The sequence below is a fragment of the Diabrotica undecimpunctata genome, chromosome 7 (assembly GCF_040954645.1).
Source record: "Diabrotica undecimpunctata isolate CICGRU chromosome 7, icDiaUnde3, whole genome shotgun sequence".
Classification (NCBI taxonomy): Eukaryota; Metazoa; Arthropoda; class Insecta; order Coleoptera; family Chrysomelidae; genus Diabrotica; species Diabrotica undecimpunctata.
In genome coordinates, this window is record NC_092809.1 from 3499155 (window position 1) to 3524672 (window position 25518).

The window sequence follows — 25518 nt, forward strand, 5'->3', positions numbered from 1 at the left end:
AAAACAAGATGGAGGAAACATATACAGCAGATAGAAGAATTCGATCAATTACAGTAGAGACAAAAGATGACAAGACGAAATATAAGTTGGAACCACTGCCGATATATGAAGAAAGTAGAGGTTCTATTCGTAATAAGGTCCCAACTTTCGACGACAAATCGTCATGAAATAACTACGTGAAACAGTTTGAATCAGATGCAAGAGCGAATAGATCTTCGAAAAACAAAAGACTGTAAACCTGACTATTTCTCTTCGAAGGCATGCCTTGAATGTGCTTTAGATCATAGCCGTAGAAGATACAGACAATTTTAAACAACTCTATATACAGAGTAGTGGCTATATCGCTCTGAGGAGACCTAAAGAGGTCGAAATACGTATAAGCGGCTGTCGCTGCTCTGTATCAAAACAAAAATCTAATACCGTCATTATGTTTTATTACTTTACCCCGTTTGGAGTACCAGAAACTGAATTCACTACGAATTTTGACCATGATGAACGGCATGTGGAATGCAATTTTAGATTCCCTTGCCGAGTAATTTATCATGCTGTTTGCTTTGCAGGTTTTAGAAAGCACAGTGGGAAAAATTTGAATTCGGTTTCGCTAGGTAGAAATGGTTTGATTTCTCTTTTTGTTAAATCATTAATGTTTACTGACCATGCCTCTTTTAGGATTTTTCAAGAAAAATGAATAACTCAAAAAATATAATTGTTTAAGAGATATTTTATACAAAATAAGTCAAACTTTTTAGAAAAATATAAAACTAAAGAGTATAAAAACTCAAGAGATATGTAGGGTAGTTGGATACAAATAATAAAATTGATCGCGAAGTAGCCATTGCAGAAAATGACAGAGACTTTTAAATATTTTAGACAAGTAGATCTAATTATAAAGTCGGTTCGCTATCTTTACGCGGGTTTCGGATTAAAAATTTTATTGTAAGTACCCAGTTTTAATTACCTGCTCTTTGGGGAAATATCAACTGGTCAACTGAAATGAAAAATAATCCATAACTTTTTTTAATTAAATAATAATGGAAAAACTTTTATATAATTGACAGTATAATAAGGAGAATTACTTCATTAATGGAGTCTAATGTGGCTAATATAAACCTAATAATAATTTTATATTACACTTCACACAGAAAATATGGTCTATGTATATTTGTTCCATGGAGAGAATTTCTAATGAAAAATAAAAAAATTTAACTTGCCAACAAAAATGAAAATCAGTCATTATCATCAAAAATATCATAATCGTCATCATCATCACTGTCATCACCATTAATTGTTATTATGATTGGACTTATTTCGTTTATTTTATTTTCATGAGTCCACCAATCTTCTATTAGTTTCTCGTACTTGAATATACAGTTGCACACTTCTGGAGTTACAATTGAAAGCGCCTTTCGCCAAGTTTCCCGAACTGCGTCGTCGCTATAACCGTTAGGCCCAATATGGTTGTCATAATATTGTGTTGCTATTCCCCATATATATTCGATGGGATTAAACTGGCAATAATACGGTGGCAGACGTAAAACTTGATGACCGTAAATTTCAATAATCTGATCCACAACAAAGGTTTTTGGTTTTGCGTGGATATTTGCCAAGCGTAATAATTCTGATTTTAAAATATGTTGTGTAAATGGTATATGTTCCTTTGTCAACCATTCTTTAATTTTATTAACAGTCCAAGAATTCGTTGGAGTTTTGTTTAATACTTCATAATGGTAAGGTGCATTGTCTAAAATAATTACGCTGGGCTCACTTAAACCTGGGAGAAGTTTTTCATGTAACCATTTTACAAATATTTCTGTGTTTATATTATCGTGATAGTCACTTGATTTTGATTTGGATGAAAATATTAAATCAGCACCTTCTATAAAACCCGATTTCCCTCCTGCATGTAAAATTATGTGTCGCTTCCCTTCTCCATCAGTATGTTTGATAGACTTTACGTTATCATCTTGCCATATTCTCTTGGTTGCACCCCTAGAAAATATCCATGTTTCGTCTAAATATATAAAATTTGCCCTTTCTTCTTTTAATTTAGAATATTTTCTTAGAAAGTTAATTCTTTTATGCACAACAGAACTTCTCTCACAAAGGGCTTTTCTGTTATCCTTCTTTTGAAATTTAAAACCCAAATTATGTATCACTTGCCATAGACTTGTTCTGTCAATTTCGTCAAATTTTCTATCTTTTAATTCCGAGAGAATTGTATTTAAGGTCACATGTTCCTTGTTGGCTCGCATTCGATAAATGGTATCACGAATTTCAAATTTGTTTCCATCTGGAATATCTTTCGTTTTCAATGATAGGCGAGTTTTTCGGTGATCTTTTTTCGGCCGTTCATTATTGCGATTTTGTAATACTCCTCTTAGTTTGGTTTCACTAATTCCTAAAGCATCACATACGCGTTGTTGAACAGACATTACCGATTTTAAAGGACCGCCATTTTCTTTTTCATCCGTAAAATACTTATGTACACTACAAATTAGACTATCTACATCTAACACACGTCTAAGCATTTTTAAATATTAACATATAAACATACAATGTCAACACTGGCAAAGAATCAATTCAACTGCAATATTGTAATAAATTTATACCTACCCTAATGTTATTTTAATGTATTTTAAAATATGACCATTAATGCAGTTTTTACCTAATTTTCTGGGAAGTCGTTTACTGCAACTGGTTATCAATGAGTCATTAGCATAATTTTGTTAATCCGAAACCCGCGTAAATATAGCGAACCGACTATAAGTTAGATGCATATATAAATTTTCAAAACTGAGTGTACTAGAGTTACGAACTTATTTACAACTCTATTAGTCCTACTGTGCTTTGACTGAACGTCTTTAATTATTTATATTGATTTAATACCAATAATAATAGTTTTATAGTTGTCGTTTATCATATTTTTTTTCTTTTACATAACTTATTCAATAGTTTTTATGATTTTTGACGATTGGCTACGAGTTTAGAAACATCAAGGATATTTTTTATTCGCCTTTTTTGTTGTTCATAATTAAAATACATATTCCTGTTGTGCAGATTATTGCAATTAATATTTAAATGCAGCATCCGCTTTTATGATGGCAAGACCTAGTAAAGTAACCCTGAAGTTTAAATAGCTTATTAAGATTATTTCGTAAAAGTACAAGCTATTAATTAAGAGAACAAGATTATTACGTAATTTGCAATATATATACAGGGTGAGTTTTTAGTGCGACATTCGATAATTCCCTTGTGGTAAAAGGTATTTAAAAACCTATTTGAGAAAAATATAGGCAATGATATTCTTTATACTTGGAAAATATGTGGGATTCTACAGGGTAATATTAACTACGTGGTATGGCAAACGTAGAATTTTTTAAATGGGACACCCTATAATAGAAGTTCATATTCCTCTCATTGTTCTTGTTCTTATAATATTAGGCTTTGTATTACTATATAGAGTATTTTTAACAAGTTATAACCATTTTTCAAATCAAATTCAAATCAAATCAACACCGTGTATATAAAGAAGTAATGCACAAACAATTATTTATTTTATATAATAAGGTAAACAATATATTCTAGTTTTTAAATTAAGTTTAATTGAAATTATTGACTAAAATTTGTATACAGTGTGAACTACAAAACAAAATTACGATTTCCTCAAATTTTAAATAGATTTTAACTAACTAACAAAAAATATAAATCACAATATTATGTAATGAATTTAACAATGATTGTCTGATATTAAGGAAATAAGTCTAAAGTAAATGTTCAAAATGTTCACCTTCAATGTCTATACAAGTTTGTAACCAATATTCAAATGACCGAGCCACCTTTCTTAACATTTGTCAAGTCAAGTTTATCAGAACGGAGGAAGCGTTTGGCTTCCTCCGTTCAGGATTTCGCTCGTGATAGATTTTGGATGAAAGTAAGCAATTTATCGAACTTTCCTCTAATGCCCAGATCATATCTGTTAACTTTTCTACAAAAAAATTCATTTTTAACAATAAAGACAAGCCACACAGACCGATTAAAAAGGTAATAATAATAATATAAAAACTGTCATTTTCAAAGCCTACCGTTTTACCTGTGTACCTATCACAAATGACCTTTTACTTAATATAAATGTTTTATTAAAAATTCCTGGCCTAGAATACTGTTGATATCACAATCCAAAAAATGTTACATCAATTTTATATTGTTTGGCTTCTGTTTTGTGTGAGTTATTTCTTGAATAAAAATAATCCTGTTATATTATTATACAAAACATATTATCTTGTAGAAAGTCAAGGAATCTTATATTTTTTGTTATTATAGTTACTTATTGTATAAAAATAATTTTGTTATATTATCCCTCAGTACTTAATACTAATTTCTACTTACAAAAATTGAATGTGTTTCCGAAATATGAAGAAAGCTAAAAATATCTCGGAAAGTAATGAGTTTAGGGAATGCTATATAAAAGTGAAAGAGTATCATAAATATAATATTTCTAAAAAATAAAATATAGGTGATCCATTTAAAAAAATTGAGAGAATTGTAATTTTGTTTTGTTGTTCACCTTGTATACAAATTTTTGTCAATGATTTCAATTAAAGATAATTTAAAAAGTGCAATATATTGTTTACTTTATTATATAAAATAAATAACTGTTTATGCATTATTTCTTTATATACATGGTGTTGATTTCATATGGATTTCGAAATAAAAATGTCATAACTTGGTACATACTCTGTAAAGTATTGCAAAACCCAATACTATAAGAACAAGAATTAATAGAAGAATACAAATTTGAAAAAATATATAGGGTGTCCCATTTAAAAAATTGTATGTTTGCTATTTTTTTTAAGCCCTTTTCTCTATTCGGATTGCCGAATATAGGCCTCTCCTAATTCTCGTCATTCATCTCTATTGTATGTAAGACATTTCCACATTGGCCCTGCAGTTCTTTTAATATCGTCGCTCCATCGCATTTGCGGTCTTCCTCGTGGTCTTTTGGCTTCATATGGCCGCCAATTCCAGATTTCTTTATTCCATCGGCCATCCGTAAGACGTTCGTTATGTCCAGCCCATTTCCATTTCAGTTTAGCTGCCAGTTCCACAGCATCTTTTACTTTTGTTCTATTACGATTGTTTTCATTATTTTTATGTCCTTTGAGTGAGATACCCAGCATCTGTCGTTCCATAGCTCTCTCCATGAGCTCCATATGTAAGTACAGGTAGAATACACGCATTAAATACTTTGGTTCGCAGTCTTTGAGGTATATTTTTATTTTTAAGTACGTATGAGAGTCTTCCGAATGCTGCTCATCCCATTTTTACACGTCTAGTCTGCTTATTTCGGTAGTCTGAGTTTCTTTGCTTACCTTGACATTTTGACCCAGATATGTATATTCATTTACGTGTTCTATCTCTGTCCCTTCGATGTTTATCATAGGTTTGTCATCTTTGTTTGACATTAGTTTAGTTTTGCTGAAATTCATTTTCAGTCCTTTTTTTAAGGATTCTATGCGTAGCTCCTCAATCATCGTATTCAGTGCATTCCACGTGTCGGCTATTAGTACTACATCATCTGCGTATGTAAGATGGCTTAAGTATCTTCCGTTAATAGGGATTCCCTTATTTTCCGTCTATTGATATAAAGATATCTTCTAGGGCAGCTGTAAATAATTTTGGAGACATTGTGTCTCCTTGTCTTACTCCTCAGGTTGATTTTTACTGGTCTTATTTCGATTCCATTACCCAACGTCACTATCATTTCAGCTTATTCGTAAATATTATGCATTAATATTCTGTACCTGGAGTCGATCGAGTTGTTGACTAATGCTTGTTTTATTGCCCACAGTTCTACGCTATTAAAAGCTTTTTCATAATCTATAAAAGCCAGACATAATGGGAGATTGTATTCGTTAGACTTTTCTATTAGGATTTGCTATACCACGTAGTTACTAATTACCCTGTAGAATTCCAAATATTTTCCAACTATGGAGAATATTATTGCCTACATTTTTTCTAAATAAGTTTTTTGGATATCTTGTACCACAAGGGGGCCACAAGGGGATTATCGAATGTCACACTAAAAACTCACCCTGTATATATAGGGTACCTGTAAGTCAAAATTTTTAAAAATAGAACCAATGGTCCTCTATCCATTTGTAAAATGATATAATAGAGAAAAAGAAAACGTTTTTTTATTTAAATTTAATTTTCACGAAAAGTTCCCTAGGAAACCACACAGTTTTCACATATTTAACTATCCTTGATTTCATTTTTATCACTGTCAAAGTCACACGTCATAAAACCGTAAACGAACTTCGTCGGAGATCATCCGGTCTATGAGGGATGCCAACATTTAATAACTATTGGTTGTGGGGATAACAGTATTTACATTACTCTCCACAAATTACTTTTACAATATAATAGATAACATTATTTTTTCTGTAATAATAAAATATTTATTTAGAATTTAAATCCAAATTTGATAATATAATTTTTCATTTGTTAGTTATATTATAAATTACACCATTTTTCCCTATCATCAAATTAAATTTTTGCAAAGAGTAATTATTGGGCAACCTTGAACCGACAATTAGTATCAATAATGGATCAACATCATCAAATTTCCGTGTTTTGAAGAGTTATGCGGAAAAGGTAAATTAAGTACAGAAATTCGTCGAAAAAGTTAACCAATCGAGATTTGCCAGAATAATGTGTCCTGAAATAATCTAGAAAGATTTTTAATAATAATATTAATTATTATTTATTAATAATAATTAATTAATAATAATAATAGTAGATAATAATTTGCGCAGTAAATGATACGACACCGCTTAAACTGAGGGAACAAGAAATGCGCATAAACCACCTGTCTAAGCAAGACAAAATGCGCGCCTGGATGAGTAAACCTCTGCATGGGCGACATCTTAATGAGATCAGCCAAGAATATGTCGACAATACAGCGTCGAACTATTGGTTGACATCAGGAAGGATGTTTCCCGAGACTGAGGGTTTCCTACTTGCCATTCAGGATCAGGTTATTCCAACTAAAAATTACCTGAAATATATTGTTAAAGATCCTCAAGTCCAAAATGACAAATGCCAATATGGATGCCAAGCCCAAGAAACCATCCAACATCTTACCGGTGGCTGCCAGGCATTTATCGGTACTGATTATAAAGAACGTCATGACTCAGTAGGAAAGATTATCCACCAAGAACTAGCTGACAAACTGGGACTTATCCAAACCGACCATCTTCCTTATTATCAATACGTCCCTGATAGAATGCTTGAAAATGACAACTACAAGCTATACTGGAACCGCACTGTGCTTACAGACCAACCAGTGGCCCATAATAGACCCGATCTCATACTAGTTAATAAAATTACTAGGCAAACAACACTTATTGATGTGGCGATACCCAACACCAATAATTTACGTGTTAAATACAACGAAAAGATCGCCAAGTACAGAGATCTAGAAATACAAATCGGGAGATAATGGAGAATGGAAAGTACCCAGACGATACCTATTATTCTTTCTACCACTGGAGTCATCCCGAAGAGCCTCCTAGAAAACATAAAAAAGCTGGGTCTAAATGAACATCTATATAAGATTATGCAGAAAGCTGTGTTACTTTCGACGTCCAGATGCGTACGAAAATTTTTGGGAGATACACCGACATACCAAGTCACCTAGGACTCGATAACATGGAAAGAGTCCCACCAGAGCTCAATCCTTTTGATACCGTAGGTATCTGGGATGAGTGAATTTTCCCCTTAGAGGGAGTGTAAGCCGTATGGCTAAATCTGGATAATAGTAAGCTACTATAATATAATATAATAATAACACCAATGCTGGATGGATAGAACATTACCGTACAACTATCTACGAACCGTTCACCACAGAAGAAGTCTCTAATATCATCAAAGAGCTTCATAACTGAAAATCTCCTGGACCAGACAGAGTTTAAAACTTCTGGCTTAAGAAGTTCTGGAATGCTCATGAGTGCTTGTCAACACTAATTAATCGTGTTATTTCTAATCCGCAGGAAATACCATCATTGCTAACTCAGGGAACAACTTATTTAATACCGAAGGATTAAAATAATACCCAAGATCCAGCCAAGTACTGGCCAATTACGTGTCTTCCAACTCTGTATAAATTGGTCACATCCTGTGTAGCCCAGCGGATCTATCAACACTGTGCTCTAAACAATATCATAGAACCTCAACAGAAAGGATGCGCTAAGGGTTCCGTGGGTTGCAAAGAACAACTTATTATCGACTCAGTCATTTCTAAAAAGACATACACCAAAAAAAGAAACCTCTTCACTGCCTTTATTGACTATAAGAAAGCCTTTGACTCAGTGCCGCATGAATGGCTGGTAAATATATTAAAAATATATAAAGTCGATGATAATATAGTGACCTTTTTAAGACATATAATGACAGATTGGAGGACTAAAATTCACCTCCAAATACCTGGTGAAAGCAATATCGAAACGGAAAATATCGCAATTAACCGCGGCCTATTTCAAGGAGACTCGCTGAGTCCATTGTGGTTCTGTCTAGCGATGAACCCATTATCCCAGCTATTGATCTCCACTGACTCAGGATTTAGCATCAAAAATAACAACACTGTTGTGGCGAAGCTTAATCATCTGTTGTATATGGATGATTTGAAACTAATGGCTTCCACTCAGATCAAATGCTAAAAACTGTAGAAACGTTTTCAAATGATATCAGTATGCACTTTGGGTTAGACAAATGTCGTGTACTAAATATAGTCAAGGGAAAGGTCCAGCCCGGAGGATTCGATATGCAAAATGGCCAAAACATCGAGACTATGGGCGAAAATGACATGTATAAATATCTAGGAGTAAAGCAAGCGCGGAAAATTGACCATAAACAAATGAAAATCGAATTAACATCAGAATTCACACGAAGAGTAAAACAGCTACTCCGCTCACATCTTAATAGTAAAAATTTGTTTAAGGCATTAAACACCTACGCATTTTCCGCGCTTAGCTACTCATTTGGGATTATTAAGTGGACTAAAACGGATATAGAAACCCTTCAGCAAAAAGTACGAACACACCTCACAAAGGCACAAAAACACCATCCTCGAAGTGCAGTAGAAAGAACAACATTACCGCGGTATTTAGGAGGGCGAGGACTTATTGATATAAGCGAGCAATTAGAAAAACAGATTACTAATTTACGAACTTATTTTCAGGTGCAGGCGGAGACATCTACTCTTCATCGCGCGATTTGTGCAGTAGATGACACAACACCGATCAAACTGAGGGAACAAGAAATGCGCATAAACCATCTTACTAAGAACGAAAAAATGCGCATCTGGATGGGTAAACCTCTGTACGGGCGGCATCCGAATGAAGTCAGTCCAGACTATGTCGACAATATAGCGTCGAACTATTGGCTGACATCAGAAAAGATGTTCCCTGAAACAGAAGGTTTATTACTCGCCATTCAGGATCAGGTTATACCAACCAAAAATTACCTGAAATATATCGTCAAATACCCTCAGGTGCAAAATGACAAATGCCAATATGCGTTACCTTCTTCTTGTACTACCTCAAAAATGTGTAACAAAACATTTTTCTTTTTACCGGTAACTCCAATTGAAATAAAAAATACAATCGATCAACTAAAAAATAAGCCTAGTACTGGTATTGATAATATATCCGTAAAAATAATAAAACTGATAAGTGATCATATCGATTCCTTTAACCCATTTAGTTAATCTCTCAATAACAACCAGCCAATTTCCATCCATATTTAAAATGGCAAAAGTTATTCCAATCTTCAAAAAGAATGACCCTCATGATATTTCAAATTATAGACCAGTATCTGTCCTTAGCATAATTTCAAAAGTAATAGAGAAGGTTGTATACAACAGAATGTTAAATTTTATAGAAGAATACAATTTATAAACTCCAACCCAACACGGCTTTAGATCAAAAAAGTCAACACTCACGGCTGCATGCAGCTTGTTTGAGCGTATTTATGATGAATTAGATAGTAGAAACCACGTGGCAGGACTATTTTTTGATCTATCACGTGCTTTTGACTGCTTAGACATAACATTTATTCGCAATAAATTATATGACGTTGGTTTTAGAGGGATATTTCTAGAATGGATAATAAATTTCTTAAGTGACAGGAAGAGTGTTGTTAAGATGAAAGAATCAAGCTCAGAACCATACACGACAAATAAAGGAGTACCACAGGGATCCGTGCTGGGACCATTATTATTCCTAATTTTTATTAATGACCTACCAGATCACATAAGGGCACTTATAATATCAATGTTTGCTGATGATACCTTGTTAATAGTCTCAGCACGTACACTAGAGGAATTAAAAATGACAATCAAGACTGTTGTTGACTGCTTTATACGCTGGTGTAATACCAACAGACTAATATTAAACATTAACAAGACGCAAATTATTTATTTTCATTCATACAACTCATCTAAATATGACTATATCTTAACCATCCACGATAGAAACAATATGTTATCTTCCACTCACTCTACAAAGTTCTTGGGTGTATTCATTGATTGTAATCTCAAATGGTCAGAGCAAGTGAATTCAGTGAACATGAAATTGAATAAAGCTTTTTATGCTATATCCAGAAATAAAAACACACTACCCATCTCGGCATTAATGAACGTTTATTATAGCCTTGCTTACAGCCATATGTGCTACAATGTAATTTTGTGGGGGAACTCAGTAGATAGTAACAAAGTGTTCATTAACCAAAAAAAATTATCCGTAAAATTTTTAATTTGGATTATCAACAGTCTTGTAAACCAGTTTTTATTAAACATCAAATTTTAACTTTCTACTGCCTATATATCTATAAATGTTTACTTTATGTCAAAGAGGAAATCAATACATTTCCAGTAAATTCAGACAATCACTACTACAATACAAGAAGTGCTGAATCTTTACGAGTTCCTAAACACAGAACATCCAAATTTCAAAATTGCTTCAGATATATGGGACTGACCTTATACAATCATTTGCCAAAAACTGTGAAAGAAATACCACTTATCTCTAAATTTAAAAAAAATGTTAAAGATTTACTCTTAAGAAAAGCATATTATTCTATAAATGAATATCTTGAGGACAAACTGCAATAGCTTCATATTTTACTTGTAAAAATGTTATTTTATATATTTTATGTTTCGTCAATTTCTTTTACACTGTAAATATTGTATTATACACACTAATGTTTTTTATACCAAATTCTGTAGTGACGTATCCTATACATTTATTTTGAATGTCTTAAAGGATCAATAAAGATGACTATGACTATGACTATGACTATGATGTCAAGCCCAAGAAACTATCCAACATCTTACCGGGGGCTGCCAGGCATTTGCTGCAACTGAATATAAGGAACGGCATGACTCAGTAGGGAAGATCCTCCATCAAGAGATATCTTTTAAACTGGGACTTCTACAAAGAAACCATCTCCCATATTATCAATTCGTTTCTGAGAGTATGCTTGAGAATGACAACTACAAGTTATACTGGGATCGCACTGTGCTCACAGACCAAACTGTGGTACATAATAGACCAGATCTCGTGATAGTTAATAAACTAACAAGACAAACAACACTAATTGATGTGGCGATACCTAACAACAATAATCTGCGTGTTAAGTATAACGAAAAGATCGCCAAATACAGAGATGTGGAAATACAAATAAGGAGATAATGGAGAATGGAAAGTACCCAGACGATACCTATTATTATTATTCTTTCTAACTGAAACCACTCCGAAGAACCGAGGTACACCGACATACCAAGACTCCCACCAGAGCTCATTCCTTTTGATACCGTAGATATCTGAGATGAGTGAATTTTCCCCTTAGAGGGAGTGTGAGCCGTATGGCTAAATCTGGATTATTAGATCTAAATAAAAAAAGACAAAAAATGAAAAATCCCTCAAAAAATAGAGATAATCAAATAAAGAGATAAAAGAATAAAGAAATCCATGGTAAAATATATAAAATTTAATAAACTCCTTAACCTATAACTTTTAATAAATAATAACATTATAAAAGGTAACAGCTTAAAAACTAATAAACCTAGTAATATTTAATTACTGAAATTCTATGCTTCAATTTCCTAGCTGTAAATTAATAAGTAACCTTTGTAATATATGCTTCAATGATTTGTAACGCTAAAAAAATCCTTTCACATATTTTATGCGACAGAGATTAAAATATTGAAAGTTATTATTTGCCATGGGAAAGGAATATAAATATGATGACAGCAATTTTTAAAATTATAAAAAATAATTAAATTACTATATGATATGATTAAAAATATATAGATATATAAGAGAATATTTCATCATGCAACCTCTTCTGTCCACTACTGGACATAGGTTTATCCCATTTTTCGCCACTCTTCACGGTTCTGTGCGTTTTGTTGCCCTTTCTTGGATATTCGTTTAATGTCGTCCATCCAGCGTATTGGTGGCCGTCCTCTTCTCTTGGGCGCCAGTCAATTAGTTTTTTTGTCCATCTTGAGTCTTTTAGTCTCGCTATGTGACCTGCCCAATTCCATTTCAGCTTGGCTATACCTTCGACGACAGCAGTGATACCTGTCCTTTTCCTTAGGTCTTGGTTAGTTATTTTGTCGTTTTTTGCCACGCCCGGAATCGATCTTTCCATGCGCCTTTGTGCCACTCGCATTTTTAGTGCTGTTGTTTTTGTGAGAGTGAGAGTTTCTGATCCGCATGTCATAATAGGAAGAACACATTGGTCAAATGTCTTCCGTTTCATAGCTATCGGGATGTTGTTCTTTAAAATGTCTCTTAGTGAACCATACGCCGCCCAAGCAAGTGTTATTCGTCGTTGAAATTCACAGATCTGATTATCGTTGCTTATTCTGATTTCATGGCCGAGATATATTTACTTTTTTGTCAATTCTACCACTTAATTTTGGACGGTTAGGTGTTCGCTGGAAACCAAATTTGCCATAAACTTAGTCTTACTGAAGTTCATTTTTAGATTTATTGTTGAAGATACGTTTTCTAATTCTTGTAGCATTTGTTGTGCTTCACGCAGATCTTCGGTAATAAGTACTATATCGTCGGCAAAACGCAGATAATTGAGTATTTCCCTGTCTATTTTTATTCCTCTATTTTCCCACTTTTACGTAAAAAGGAAGAGTCGACTCAATAGATGAGAAATGTTCCAAAAGTACTTGCAGGCGTCGTACCCAAAGATATCCAATGGGAATCTTTTTCAGAATTGTAGATGTATCTTGCAGTAATGCATACATAGTTCATCAGGCAAACAAAAACATTCCTACAATATCGGAAAAATCTAATTTTCTAAAACTTGGTTGGTCTATAGTTTTCTAGGTGCGCCTTGTCTCCTTTCTTGTGTAGTAAAATTGTTACTGCATTGTTCCATATTTCCGGTATGCAACAATCTGTTAGACAAAGGTTAAACAAAATTTTTATTTGGTTAAGAAGGGCACCTCCGCCCATCTTTATAGCTTTTATCACGACTCCATCTACTCCTGGTGCTTTGTTGTTTTTTATCTTTTTCATTGCGTCTTGGATTTCACTTAGTGAGATCTCTGGCATAAGCTCTGAACCCTGGTTGATGGTTTTGCGTGATGCGGCGGTTTCCAAATTCGTTTGGTCTTCTCTTTGACTTGTGTATAGATCATGATAAAAGTCTTCAACTATGTGTAATAGTTTTTCTCTATTTGATAAGGGGACTTCTTCTTTGTTTTTTAGTTTGTGTATTTCACATTTTCCATTATTTAGCCGTCTTCTCAGGACTTTCAGACTTTTATTCTCTTCTATAGTTCGATGGGAATTTTCATTCTTAAATTTTCTTAAATATTCCCTTATAGTTTTTAATACTTCTTTATTTATTTTTCATAGTTTTTCTTCGTCAATGCTTTCGTTTCCTTTGATTTCTCTTCTAGTTTCTCTAGTTTCTCTTCTATTTTTATTTATAAATTTATTGTTTAGATAATTAATATTTTATGATTGTAATCACTATAAGAGCGTAAACTTACGTCCAGATTAGAACACATCCTACAAACTTATTTACATTTACATAGTTTTTGAAGTTATACTTCTATACGCGCACTCCACGTTGGAAATTTGTATGGGAGTGAATCTGTGAAATCATTACATATGTAAGATAATGAGTAAGAGAGAGACAGAAGATATATCTTTTCTCTCTTCCTCTTTCGAATATAAAAATGTTCCTTTTGTATATATAATTTAATATATATATTATATAAAGATATATATACATATAATATTATACATATAATAAAATATTTATTAATATTATTATTTATGTGATATGTTTTGTATTATTTATTAAATGTTCATAATTATATTATTCTTTTGTATTTCAAAATAATAATCTCAATAAATCACTGTATGACCCAGAACTGTCAATTTTGAAATACATTTGTGTCATGTCTTCGGTAGTGTAGTAGTCAGTATCCCCGCCTATCACGCGGGAGACCGGGGTTCGATTCCCAGTCGGGGAGGACTATTTTGTTAATTATATTACATTATTGTCATTTTTAAATACTTATGGATATTGCATTTTAATTTGTATTGTATTATTATATGGAATTATGTTGCACTGTATTGTAGTGTATTTTTTTATGTATATTATTGTCATTTTTAAATACTATTTTAGGTCTAAATTTTGGTATTTTAAATATCATTTTACCGTTTTCTAAAATAAAATTAGAAGACTTTTCTAACAACGAAAAACAAACTTGTACTAAATATAAGCAAAAGCCAGCTCGTATATGGAACTTGCTTTGCTAAAAGACAGTTCAAATCGAGAAAAGCATATCTACAATAATACTCATAACATTTTATGCCCAAACACAAATGCTGAACAAGATGAAAACACAATTGTATTATTATAATAATAACAAAATAAACAATGAATTTTACTGAAGAGTATGTGTAAAAAAAATTTGCATTTAACTCCTTTCATACATATATGAAAATAAAAATATACATTTTCATCAAAATATTGATTCAATCCTTCATTGTTAGTAAGTTGTTATTAATTATGTTTCTCTTTCTGCTATGTCTTAACTATAGAATTACATATGTAATGATTGTGCAGATTGACTCCCAAATAAATTTGTAACGGCGTTTTTTTCTTTTTTATACAGTCAGTTTTGTGTTGTGTTATTTTCTGTTTGAGCCATTGTAAAGTTTGATCGACATAACAACTCTGGCAATCCGAACAAAGCAACTTGTAGACCACATTAGTTTAAAACTAGTCTGAGATCATTTTGAACTAAAATTTTAATGAGAATTTGTTGTGTATAATAAACCGTTCTGTCAGAAACAAGGCTTGAAGCGATCGGCGATTTTAAATCTAGTAAAAGTTCGATACCTTTTGATAAGAGTTACGTATCGACAAAAATTTTAATGGGTTTTACAGATAAAAGAGAAGACTTGGTATGCAATTTTTTAATTTTGCCACAAATGAAGTCAGTTTCTATATTTATCACTTTAAAAACTAATTTAAAGAGCTTTAAATATCACCATTTTTCTCCATAAAAGTGTAAAAATTAATAACTTTGAACCTATAAAAATGTATACAAACTCTTTATATTTTTAAAAAATATATTCAAAAATGCTTTAATATATAGGGCTGCTCTGTTTAAAAAACACAACAAAATTATGAAAGAAATTCAATCAGCATGTTATAAGAGTTTTTTTCTTAAAAATGGCTTTGGCCATTTAGCCATGGTCAATTAGCCAGACTTGTTTGTGTTTATTGTTAAAATAGACTGAATTTTAATTATTATTGATTGCAGATTCATAGTCAAATGTTAGTAGGTACTAGATATACCTAATATTTTTATGGATACATAAAATTCGTTTTAATATATTTTTATTTTGTTTTTTTATTCTTATATTATTTTCTTGTTTTTTTTTTTTGTTTTGTTTTCTTTTTTTTTTTTTTGTTTCGTTGCTTTTTTTTTTTTTTTTTTTTGTTTTTTGCCTTTTTTTTTGTTCTTTTTTTGGATTTATTTTTTTGTTTTATGTTCTATTTCTATTTTCTTAATTCTTTTATGTTTTTTTTTAATTTAAGGTATACTTTTTTTGGTTTTTTTTTTCAAACCATATTAACAGATTATGCCTATATACTATTTACAACTTATATTTACATATTTTAACATGACTGTAAATGCAATGAAGAATTTCCATATTATTTGAAAATATTAAAAGATTAAGGTTTGTTGGAAAACAACACTTAGAATTTATTAATTCCTTATAAAGTTCGTTTATATTAATAATTTGTAAATCACATTGTGTTGGATCGACTATTTTACCACAAGTACAATTGGGAGTATTTGATAAGCCGATTCCATGCATGTAAGATGACGTAAGAGCATGATTGGCTCTCAGCCGATTAATGGTCTTTATAAAATGTCGATTAGATTCTGTGTAGAACCATCTTATTGAGGGTACCCTAGTATTGCAATGATAAAAGTTTAAGCCGGTCTTACATTCTCTGTAATGTAAATGCCAATTATTTTTAAGTTTTTGTCTACCAACGGTGTCAATATCTGTCGCTGGAATTAAATTTCTGTTTACTTTTTCTCCAAGCATAATATATGCTAATTTAGCCAAATTGTCAACGATCTCATTGCCTTTTATTCCCGAATGGCCCTTGATCCATGTAATTATTACATTTAATCCTAACTGTATAGTTTCATAAAGAATTTTAAGAATTTTCAGTTCAATGTGGTTTATGTGTTATAAAAGTTTTCGAATTTAGAAAATTGCAAATAATAAAAAAATCTCAATTAAATCATCGCACGGGAACAACTTTATTTGGTTATAAGAGAAGTGTCAATTAGTATAAGTAACAGATTGATAATAGTTTTTTATGTAAATATAGCTAATAGAATCTTTTAACATGTTTAGATAGAGTAAAGTCGTTTTAAAGGTCAATTGTTTGTTCAGGTCAAGTGTTTTTCAAATATCAGTAAAAATTTGGAGGTTTTCTTTAAGAATATGAGCTGTTCTATCAGTTAGTTTGATTTTTAATAAATTTTTAGTACCAATTTTTACAAAAGAACTATGTTGTATGAATTACTACTAAATAAATTATTTTACAAATTAAACAAATGAAGTAGCATTTGAGGAGCAGGCTTTCAAATTGCACTTTGTCTATTATATCCTAGATATTCTAAACGTAATATTTCATGTATATTTTTGGCTTCAAAATTCACCTAGACGAATGAAACGCATTTTGTCCAGAAGCGAGAGACAAACAAATAGCGCTATTTTGCTTGCAATACTTTTTTACCATGTAAAGACTTTATTTTGCTCTCAGGTATTGTAGAAATCAACAATATCTGATATTATTAGTGCTTAATAAGTTGTTTTTGATTGCAATAATAATATTAAAATGAGTGGAGGTGAGCATATTGTGGGTGAGACAAATAGAGAAACGAGAAAGAGAAAAATTAATACTAAGGCAAAAGAACGTAAGAGAGAAATAAGGTAAATTGCAGGTTATGTTGTGTTTTTGTGATTTAATTCGCTTTATTTGTTTTAGATATTAAGATTTAGATCCAGATTTACTGAATTTTGAAAACAATTGTGTTCATAAATCAAAAAAATTTGAATGTAACGAACTTTTGTTGCCCGACATAAAAATCATTAGACAGAATTTCTACGATAATGAAGAAAACATGAAGGATAACAAATTAGCACAGATGATGAATATAAAGAAAATAAAAAGGCAAAGGAAGAGGAAAGGTGGTAATAAAATCACGTGATTTTCACACAAAATTTTATGTAAGATTTTGGAACTCCAGCTACTGATGTTTGTAGCTTCTGCGTAAGAACAAACACTGAGATAAATACTATCCAGGACAAAGAGCAAAGATTAAAATTGAAAATGGATTTAATTATTCACAAGACGCAAGCAAAGCAGTTTTTTAAATCAATGAAGAAGGAGTCTGCTAATAGCGTCGTGGCATGGTCTAAAATCTCCCAAAAGCGCCTATTACGGAAGCATTATATGCTCAGCAACTGTCTTTTTATGCATTTTGTGTGACAGATATTTTAACAAAAACTCCTGTTTTTTATACATGGCTTGAGCATGAAGCAGAAAGAGGTGTGGTAGAAATAAATTCCGCGTTGACTGACTTCCTAAAAAGACTGATTTTGATCCAGATAATAAACATCTTAGATTATTTTCGGATGAATCTGTGGGTCAGAACAAAAATTTCCACATGATACATGCACTCACCTTGTGACTTTTGAATATGGCCCCAAAAACTACTAAAACAATGACGATGACGTTTTCCGTTCGTTTATGCCAGCTGATCGAGTTTTTAGTCAAGTTGAGCTAAACTTACGTGCTCATGCTTTTATAAAGTTACCAGACAAATATTACGAAATATATTCTAAGAAAGGACAAGTACGCAAACTGGACTCTTCTAAAAAGTTTGCAAGTTTAATTCAACCACAGAAAAAAAACTAAGTAACATAGTACTGCTAGAATTACCAACGAAGCATGCTGTTAAAAAGGAAACCCTGGATAGCTTATCAAAATTTTTAGTTAGTTTATCAGGCAAAGAATTGGCATTATATCCAGATTTAACTTGGTTAGATCCAATTTTAAAAGAGCAGTATCGTGAAAATACAATTGAAAAAAACCAGATCTGCGATCAATGTGAAGATGGAGAAGAATTTTGCTGTCTTCTGGAGGACGACATATATGTCATATGATTTTTTTTACTATATTGCATTTCAAAGACGCAGAAATGCATTTTCAGTTCATATTTTTATTTTAATCATTTAGGGACAATCAAACTACATTTTGTCATTTTAAGACAACCAAATGGCGTTTTCTCCATCAATATTTTTTTTTTTTTTTGAAAAAACTAATAAAGCTTGATAAAACTTATAAATAGGATAAATTGATAATAAAAAGTACATTTATTAATATTTCGTGTTTTTTCTTGTGTTTGTGTTTTCTCACTTTCTGAAAAATGTTAAAAATGGACAAAGTGCAATATGAAAGTCATTTAATGCTTTTTTATGTCTTTAATTTAATCAGAAAAATTTAACGGCAAAATATTATCAAACTAATTGCTGACCTACCTTAGGAATCTAAATCAATCCACTAAAATATTATGTATTAGTCAAAACTGACTAGGTACCACTGAATGCACGAAAACTATGCACGATGCACATCCGCTATTTTTGGACTTTTGTTGGTACCGGCGACTGTTATTTGCAATTAACTCTAAAAAGTTTTATACAACATCAAGTACTATTTAGAATCAAAATACCCCACCTTCGATTTCAAATCATTTTGGACTACGTCACATAATTATTGTCCCCCCATTAATCCTCGGGCCTTCTACCATAAGTATACCTCCACAGGTACGCATCCGAACACAATGAACTTATGTAACTGCGTCGTAGGCCAGTTCTTGAACCATAGTAATGGACCGTCGGTATCGCAATTTTAATTGACGCAATCAACATTAACAATTATTATGTACTAGTTAATCGATTCGAATAATATTGGATAAAATTCGTTTCTATAAAAAAAATTCTCATTTTTTTAGGATTCTTTACTAATTTATTAAATAATAGTTCAATAGCTAATAAGCAGCTTCAGTATCAAAATATTTTTCTCACCTAAAATTGTCTGTTCTCATGTAAAAATGTTTTGTATAAACGAATTCGAAAAGTAATCGGTTTTTGCTCCAAAAAAAACATTTTTTTTAGGTTCCTTGTGTCATTTTAACACTTTAACTGCCGTGTGTACCATATATGGACATAGGCAATTTTAGTTCTCTGTTATATGTACATATAATGCACACAGGATTTATCAACGTTTTAGCCCTGTGTCCGAGGCTGGTACACATTTACTGTGTATACCATTGAGTCTGGCGTAAAACTATGACATTTAAAAATATCCTGGCATTTTTTTTATTTTTAAACGTATAAGGGATAATAAAATGAAAATTAAATATACGTCCACTTTTTTTATTTTTTTGATAGTACAGCATATTATGCGAGGGTGGATTGATATAAACTAGCCTTTGATAGAAAAACCCATCCCATCCGAATAGTACTTTTGCTCGAGCTCTACAAAATAGGCCGAAGTTTCAGCGACGACTTCATCATTTGATCCGAAACGGCATCCTCCGAGCCATTTTTTTAGGTTTAGAAAAAGGAAAAAATCGCTGGCGACAAGATCTGGGGAATATGGTGGGTGTTCAACCAATGCATAGCCCAATTCGTGTAATTTTGCCATGGCGACGGCCGATCGGTGAGCCGGTGCATTGTCTTGGTGAAAGAGCACTTTTTTGCATTCCAATAATGCTGCGTAGTACTCACAATTGATTATTTTTCCTTTTTCCAAGTAGTCAATGTGGATAATGCCCTTCGTATCCCAGCAAACAGTCGCCATCACTTTGCAGGCCGAATGTGCACTCTTTGCCTTCTTCGGCGGCCCTTCGGCGCGTTTGCTTCAATTTTTCGACTGTTCTTTGGTTTCCGGTGATAAATAGGCGCAGAAAATCCTTCGGATCGCGCCGTATCATCGCCAAAAGTGGTCACACGTTTTTGCATTTGATCGATGATCGACTTAATTCGACGATCTGCCATAATCATGTCATGGACTTTGTTGATCATTTCCGGCGTGGTGACTTCATTTGGCCTCGTCATCAAAAACACTCTTACGACCACGAACAAATTCAGCTTTCCAAATTTTACTGTTGCTAACGAAGCTGCAACCTCACCATAAACTTCATCCAGGTCGGCTTTGATTTGCACATTCATTTTACATTTTTTGTGGAGGAACTTAATCACTGAAAGATACTCGACTTTTTTCATTTCTCCGAAAACACAAAATTTGCTTGCTTTTGACGGTTGTAAAAACCAAACTAATTGTTTTTAAAACTTAAAATTTTGACAGACGTCATGGCATGAATGTCAAATGTCAACACCGAAACCAATTCGGTATCAAGTAGTGCCATCTATCAAAGACTAGTTTAATATCAATATATCTTCGTATTAATCAACAGTAACATAAAATGTAGTATTTGTTAACTAGAAAATTAAGTACTGAGATTCAGTTTTGCTGTACATGTTTTAGTTATTTTTTTGTGAAAACATGGTTGACATAGAAACATTCTAAACACACAAAAGGACTGTTTTCACATCCGTTGCATACACATGTTACTCGTTTTGTGTTTTTTACAGCATAAATTCGACCATGTAGTTCAGTGTAATAAATCGTGCATCTGCCTCCTTTATTCAAAGCATTTTGAGTAAGTTCATGTTTGGTTTGAACTTGTACAGGAAGGGGTAGATTACTACATCGAAGACACAATGTTGCCTGCACACATTTTCTTTGAATTTTGTAACTAACATTTTGCTTTGGTTGATGTTATTGAAAATAATTAGAGCATTCACCAGTGAAGTACCAGTAATTATCTCAAATGCCACTTTTCTGTACCATTTGACAGACTTTCATTAGCAGTTTGAGTAAGCTGTATTTTTATCTGACATGTCCATAAACGCTTTTGCATTATTGTACTCAACAATGGCTGTAGGTTTTCTTTTGGGGCCTTCTCTATGCGTTACCTGTATCATATCGTCTCTATGTTTTGTAGACAGAAAAAGTACGTCTCTCTTGTCATGCGATTTCATAACTACAATATCATTTTTGTTTTGTTAGGCAATAATCTCACCTTTCTTGAGTTTGCCTTCTACAACATCTTTGGGAAAATATTTTCGGTTTTTTCTCAACGTTCCAATAAGATGAGTGGATCTAGTTTTAGCAAGTTTAGTTTTAGTAAAATTTTAGCAAGGTTAACTGATTTATACCATATAAGAGTCCGTAAGTTGTCCGTAATAAGAGTTCTACCCTGATCCAATAAAGGTTTAATCATTTCAGTAACTACCCATTCAGCAACCGGTTGCCCATTAATTTTTTTTACCGCATTATATTTTAATTGTGCGTTTTACCAGTTCTTACATATGGTGCAGAAACACTGACTCTGACAAAAAGAACAATAGATAAAATAAGAAGAAGAACAGGAGTCACAGATGTAGTTGAAAAAATAGCCTTGGCTAAATGAGCTTGGGCCGGACATGTTGCCAGATTAACGGATGATAGATGGACCAGAAAGATTCTGGAATGGCGACCAAGGAAAGAGGCATATCGAAGCAGAGGACGACCACCGACTAGATGGACGGATGATATCAAGCGCTTCACCACAAACTGGATGCAAGAAGCTCGAGATAGAAATAGGTGGAAAATTTTACGGGAGGCCTACGTTCAGCAGTGGACAAATATAGGCTAATTGATGATTTTAATTGTATGGGTATAGCCTTCTAACAAACAAATTTTAAACAGCTTTATTCCAAACTTGTGCCTGGAAATCAGTTGTGCCTGGAAAACAGTTGTGCCTGGAATCATAGATTGATGAAAATTAGCGTTCATTTCATTGACCAGACATTGAATTTTATAAAGTCTGTCATTTTCAGAACTCTCGTCATTGTTTGCTAGATGAAACATGCGCAAGAGCAATTTGAATCGATTTCGGGGCATGTATTTAGCAATATCACTTTTATATAATAAAATTTTGCGCCAGCAATCATCTAATGACGGCTTTGAGTCTAGTCCCATCCAAAGAATGAGCGTTATGAATGTACGCATTTTAGTGTAGTTAGTCTCTTTCCAATAATTAAAACGTGACTCTTTCGTAATTGTTTCATTTACTATTCCATTAAGAATTTGTTGCTCTGCATACCTATTTGTTTCGAAGACAATCATATTTACAACATCTTCAGAGACAAACAGTTCAAAGAATAGCAGTTCATTCTTACCAGCCATTTCGTTTTTCAAATTTTCAGGAATGCCAAAGTTCAAAGGACAATCGAAAATTAAAAAATTCCCGGAAACAGGTCCCCAGTTTGAATCTTGTAAAGAATTTTCTTCTGGCCTAACAGTATCTGGCAAAAAATCATCATCTTGAGTCAAAAAACTGTCTGGTCCTTTCTCCATTACTCGAGATGACTGATACTGGATGGTCATGAAGAAGTATTAGGTTTTACGTCTCCTACAAAAAAATATCGATATCTTTCCATTTCCATTCTATCCCATTTCATTCCAGTCCAGTCTAGATATTCTAGTCCATTTTCAGATAATGCTTACTCTCTCTACGCACAAATCAAGATTTTGTATCAGTTTAAATGATATAATTATAATACGTAAAACAAACGTAAACTCATTTATGTGAAGCCAATTTAATAGTAAAATAATCGAATTATACAAACTAAAAGATTTTAGTGAACAAACCTTTTCTCAAAATTTCTCTTTTTTCGCTATAGGTTCATTGTTGGAAACGCTGCATCTATATTATATGTAGGATCCAAATCCGAATCCGAATAATTAGAAAAATCATCACTCATGTTCATTTTTCTAAACTCCTCTAACTTACCGGCAGTCTTTTCTGCTTCTAATTCTAACTCTAAATAACGGAGTTGTTTGTTATTATGCGCCATATTAACTTTTTTCAATTGTGAAGTGGATGGTACGCTTCCATCGGAATTAAATAACAAACTGAAACATGTAACACGTGTCACTCTCTTACTGGAAAGATAACAGACTATTTGACCTTAAGTATCCATCTGTGGTAAACATGGCCTGCAACTAGACATTAGTAACAATTTCACAATCGTATGCCGCGTGCACGATAAGAGAACACAGCAATTTTTACAAAAATAACCAAAAAACCAATCTAAATTTTTGCTAAAAACAAACACAAATGGAGTAATTAAAAAGACAAAAATATGTTGGTCCAAAAGATCCGGTACAAAATTTACTTTGAATTTACCTGGCAGTTAAAGTGTTAAACACAAAAAAAGTCTGTTGGCATTTTTCTCTTAAGTTGATAGTTTTCAAGTTATAAACAGTTTAAAATCTGAAAAAAGTCTCAAAAAAGCTATAGTAGGCACTTTTGGGGCTGGAAAACTCGAATGATATGAAAATTATTATTTTTCAGGCTGCCAATATTGTAAATTAAAGAGTAGTTTTGAGAAGGTCTATTAAATTTGTTTTGTTCTTTTCATTACCAAGAAATTTGTCTTAAGATAATTAATAATAAGTTTTGTGATGGCTGAAAGTGTTGATAATAAATTAATAATAACATAGGAATAAATAATTGATGGATTCGACCGTTACTTGATGGAAATTCATTTTATGTAACAATAAAACACTGAAAACTTCACCATCTATTATTACCTCCCATCTATGATTATGGTATCTCCACCAATATTATATTGGTGGAGATACGTAGACGACGTACTGGTATGTTTCACAGGAACTAACAGGCAACTCGACCAATTTTTATCGTATATTAATTCTCTTCATAGTCAGATTGAATTTACAATAGAAACAGAACAAAATCAATCCATAAATTTTTTAGATTTAAAAATTACCAAACTTAAAAACAAACATGACTTCTCCATATTTCATAAACCTACCCATACTGACACGACTATTCACAATTCATCATCCCATCCCACACAACATAAACTGGCAGCCTATCATAGTATGTTACATAGATTAACAGCAATTCCTATGTCAAAATACAATTTTGAGACAGAATTAAATATCATTAAGCAAATAGCAGTAAACAATGGATACAACGAACAAACAATTAATAAAATGTTAAATCAAAAACTACACAAGAAAGCCCTGAACTTAGTATTTCCACCACCAGAGAAAAAACCCAGTACCTTCTGCTCGATTACATATACAGGCAAAATATCAACAAAAATAGCCAAACACATAAAAAAGAAAGGAATAACACCAGCTTTCAGAACAAATAACAACCTAGGCAAATATATTAAAAACAACAAGAGCCAACATAAAAAACACTTACACAGTGGTGTGTACAAACTTAAATGTGGCGACTGCCCAAAAACTTACATTGGTCAAACAGGTAGAAATTTTAATAAACGAATAGCAGAACATAAAAGGGCTTTCAATAATAGAAAAACAGATTCTACATACGCACTTCACCTTCTAGATCATAATCATTCTTTTAATGACGAATTTAAAATTCTACACATTCAAAATAAAGGCCTTAAGCTATCTTTGTTAGAATCTATGGAAATCAACAAATTAAAAAACACAGATATAATTCTGAATCACCAACTTGAGATAAACAGTTCTCCACTCCTCAACCTATTTCATTAGAGACTATAAAGTGTAAACGCATGCCAAAAACAGATCACTTGAGAAAGGCAATCAGCCGAAACAGCTGTAGTGATAAGAATTTAAAATAAATTTTGTGGAAGTTTTGAAAACAAAGTTTTCAGTGTTTTATTGTTACATAGGAATAATGTTAAGAAAATGATAAATTGAATTAAACTGATATAAATAAAAAAATATTTAATAGAAAACTAA

The 25518-nt window shown here is 32.3% G+C and overlaps 1 protein-coding gene across 2 annotated transcripts in view; it reads right to left on the reverse strand.

Moving 5' to 3' along the window:
* LOC140444904 (proton-coupled folate transporter-like) overlaps positions 1 to 25518 on the reverse strand; it is a 123364-nt gene that overhangs the window by 79446 nt on the left and 18400 nt on the right. Inside the window, exon 1 of one of the 2 annotated variants that reach the window (XM_072536589.1) lies at positions 19182 to 19367. The exons of the other annotated variant lie outside the window; for it this stretch is intronic. The gene's annotated coding sequence lies outside the window, so the exon portion shown is untranslated. Of the gene's footprint in view, positions 1 to 19181; positions 19368 to 25518 lie in introns of those variants that run through there. 2 annotated transcript variants of the gene reach the window in all.